The 4190-nt window shown below is 40.8% G+C and overlaps 1 pseudogene; it reads right to left on the reverse strand.

The window, feature by feature from the left end:
- Positions 1–2991: 2991 nt before the first annotated feature.
- LOC102006809 lies at positions 2992–3968 on the reverse strand (annotated as a pseudogene).
- Positions 3969–4190: the final 222 nt, after the last annotated feature.

Raw genomic sequence — 4190 nt, forward strand, 5'->3', positions numbered from 1 at the left:
AGCCATTCACATAAAGAATACCTGCACAAAAGCCCAGATTCAGCCTCATCCCTGTCTGAACCTTCCTGCCCCCTTTATGGTTTATCCTATTTACGCCCCTGCTGCTGGGTTTACTCTTGCACCTTCCCTGCTGCCAATTATGCTCATCCACATGGCTGCAAGGAGCTCCTGCTGCTCCACTGAGCCTAATTGGTGCCTCATTGGAAGCAGTTGCAGGGCAACCCGGGGTGCAGTTTAACCCCTGGCTTGGTTGGCCTGATGCAGGGTTATCTAACTCATTGCAAGTATAGAATCATAGCACATAAGTGAATACAGTAACCAAGGCAAATACAAGCTTTCTGAGTTATTTGTGAGTTGGTCTTCAAATGCTTCATGTCTTCCTTTTTTTTTTTGTCTTCAGGGAATCATAGTGTACACAATAATACCAAGAAGCTAAAAGAAATAACAAGAGAATGGAGGAAATTTAGGTTTTATTATTCTTGAGATGGAGAATGATTCAAAGGTTGTACAATTGGAAAAATATAACTTTTATCAAGCAAAACACAGAACTCTAGTCAATTTTAGTGGAAATAAATTATTTTCTTTTTAAAGACATACATACTGTCTGCTCGCTCAGGGGGCCCAAGGGAGATTTTCGTGGTGAGTTCTCAAGGATAAAGAACACACGTGAGTAACACATCAGCAACAACAGCAGGTAGCATGGAGCAGAGCAGAGAGCCAGAGCAAGAGCTGCTTGTGTCTTTATTATATAATTCTTATACAAGTTGTTATCTCATGTTTACATTCTTACATAGTATCATAACCAGTGCATGTGTGTTTACCTGTACTGTCATGGTTACACAACTGTATCTCACTGTGCACCTGCACTAGACAAGTGGGGTCATGTCTTCAGGTGTCCTTAGATGCCCCTGAGATTTGAAGCAGTCAGAATGGTTCCCCACACATACAAAGACATTTTTAAAAAATTTAAAAGGTTATTTACTGTGTATAATATTCTTCTCCTCTCAATGCTCCATGGTGACACTACTAAACTTTAGTCACAAAGAATATTATCCTTAGGACAGACTCAGGTTTCAATGATAATCCTTAATTTTATATAAATTGCCACATTCCATACCTTCATCCTACACTTTACTACACATGTGCTTAGTGATTGGTTTTTGTATCATACTTTAAAAAATCTGTCTAAAGATAATACAACTTTTGTGCCTGATAATAAGAAACAGAATATTGTTTTAATATATTTTTATATATAAAATAAAATTAGCTTATATATTTCACTAAAAATTAAATAAGTAAAAAGCAAGACTCCTCATGTTTGGGCTATTTGAGTTTGAATAATTTAAAAAAATATAATCTACAATCTGGAAATACAAATAATTCCCCAAGTGATACAAAACTGTCCACCCATGAGTAGGTAGCATGAAGCATAGTGGCTGTGCAGTACAAATATTTGTTAAATGCTGCTAGGGACGCAGATACATTTGGGAAAGTCAGATAAGTGAAGATGTGTAATGATGTAAGGGTATGTATTGCTTTAGACTGGGAGGTCATGAAGGCTTCTTTGAGAGAGTATGTATCATATTTTAGGTTATTTGTTTATGGGTATGCTAAATAATTGAGGACATTGGTTTGTTTTTTAAGTGTGAAGCTACTTTTACTCTGTGTTGTGCCTTTTTGTTTGTTTGTCTACTGTGTTTTTGTCATGGGGAAAATCTTTAGATTTAGTAAGTCAGATCTGTCAATGTTTCCAATATGGAGTATCATGGCATATTTAGTTTTTTTCCAAAAAGATGCTAGTTTTAAAGATTCTATCTCAAAGACTGCTCCCAACCTGGTGGTTAATTATAACAATGACTCCAGTGTTCTTTAGGACCATGAGAATATATGGAAGGAGCAGCAGAAGGCAAACACCGGCTGAGGGGAAGGTAAGGAGTTCACTTAACTTTTGTTCAGTGTGAATTAATAACAGACAATGCATAATTGTTTTACAGATTTTAGTTTCAAGAGAACTGAGTGAGACCATGAAAAACTATAATTGACTTCCTTCCCCAAAGTTCCCTGGGGTTAGCAATGGACATTTTGTTAATCCTTAAATTTGGGGCAATCCATTTTAATTGACTTTTAGAAGAACAAATACACTAATACCTCAGTTCCTGAATGCTTCTGTTTGCAGACAATTTGGTTTGCAAACAAAAGTGTTTGGCAAAATCTGGTTTCCATTTGTAAACTCTGACTTGGGTAATGAACATGGCACTCTTCCTCACACAGACACAAATGCAGCCATCTTCCCCCGCAACCATAAACAAGTTAAGTTCATAAACTGAGGCACCACTGTATTGCTGACTGCCTGGATGCTACTGAACATCCTAATTATCAGTTAACATCTTAGGAGGGGTGTGTACACTGTCATCCAGGAATGAGAGCTGGTAGAAAAAATGGCTTCCTGCTGGCTTATTCATCTCACATCTTTTACTTGATTTATGCTCATATATTATGCCCTGGAGGGCAGTAGCAGTTTATTTTCATTTTACAATGTGAAAAATTTGAAAGGAAACAGAGAAAATGACTTGTCTCATGTTATAGAACTAATTAAAGGGAGAACTACATCTGAGTCCCTTGTCCCCAACTCCCTGAAGCCTGTGGTTTCTAATTCTGAGTCCGCTTCATTCCACATGGTGGAAAAACTGCTGCCATGAAACCACACTTCTTGCTTCTTCACCTGGTAGATACTCTCTGCAAAGAAATCTTTAAAAATATCAGAATCAGCTTCAAACATGGGAATGACTCAGCAGTATACAAATTAGCAAAAGAAGCTAAAAGCATCATTAATTGCTCTAGAACTTTAAAAACTCACCACAAGACTGGCCCTTATTAGAGAATCTTATTAGTTCCGGGGCCTTGGGCTATTTGGTTTTTTTATTTGTTTTTTGCTTTTTTTTAGAAATTGGTGTTTTATTTTCCGTCAGCCTCACTTCCATTTTGCTGAAGTATCTGCAGAACAGCTCAAGACCACTCAGTGGTGGTTCCCACCCACTCAGCGGCCTGTGCAGTGGGGGCTGCAGAGGAGTCTTCTGTGGGCGGCTGAGCACTCCAGTCTTCAGTAGAGAACTGCTGAACAGGTATAGAGGGCACCTGCACACCTTCAGACCAGTCTGCAACCTCCAGCTGAGCAGCAGTGAACTCGGGAGCTGGTGTGGTCCATTCGCCCTGAAATTCCTTCGTGGTCACAGCCTTCTCAGCAGCTGCATGCTCTTCCTTTTCAATCTCTTCAGGATCCCTGTAGAAGTAGTAGAGATCTGGTATGATTTCCCTCGGGTGTTCACGGGAGATGGTGCCACGCATGTGCAGCACTTCGCGGGCCAGCATCCACCACATCAGATCCACTGAGTGAGCTCCCTTATTGTTGCACGGGATGGCAATGTCCACATAGCGCAGAGGAGAATCTGTGTTGCACAGAGCAATGGTTGGCAGATTGGCGTAAGAAGCCTCTGTGAGGAGCTGGTGGTCAGCCCTGGGGTCAGTAACCACGAGAAGACGTGCTCTCAGAAGGCTGCCTGGATCTAGTTAGTGAAGGTCCCAGGAGTGAAGCGGCCTGCGATAGGAGTAGCTCCAGTGGCAGCGGCAAACATCAGCACAGCGCGCTGGCCAGTGTTCCGAGACAATATGACGCTGACGTCAGCAGGGTTTTCAGCGGCGACTATGGCTCGAGCTGCCAGCAGAAGCTTCTCCAAGGTCCACTTCAGATTTATGATGTAGATTCCATCACTTTTCCTTTTGCAGATATATTGATCTATCGGGAAATCCAGGTTGGTGCCACCTAAGTGGGTTCCTGCAGCAAATTTGAGGACATCCTCTTCCTTCATTTGCAGGACATCAAGGGCTCCGGACATTGTGAAGTTTCCCGTTAAGTTACGATGGGAATCAAGAACAATGCCATATGGACCCCTGCCTGAGCAGTACGGAAAGCCCTTGGGCTATTCATACTGAAAAAAATTGATTCATTTTTTTAGTGATTGACAGAACTCTTCTTTCATGTACTTAGATTTATATGGAGACAAGAAAAGTTATATTCTTGTTCGTAACCAAATTTGAAGAGATTTAGAGCTAATCTGTTCTGGAAAAGATATTCCTATCTCTAATAACACATTTCCCTTTTGGATAAATGCTACAACCTGCACAGCCAGCAG

Source organism: Chinchilla lanigera, unplaced genomic scaffold (genome assembly GCF_000276665.1).
Source record: "Chinchilla lanigera isolate Chin_1 unplaced genomic scaffold, ChiLan1.0 scaffold00030, whole genome shotgun sequence".
Lineage (NCBI taxonomy): Eukaryota > Metazoa > Chordata > Mammalia > Rodentia > Chinchillidae > Chinchilla > Chinchilla lanigera.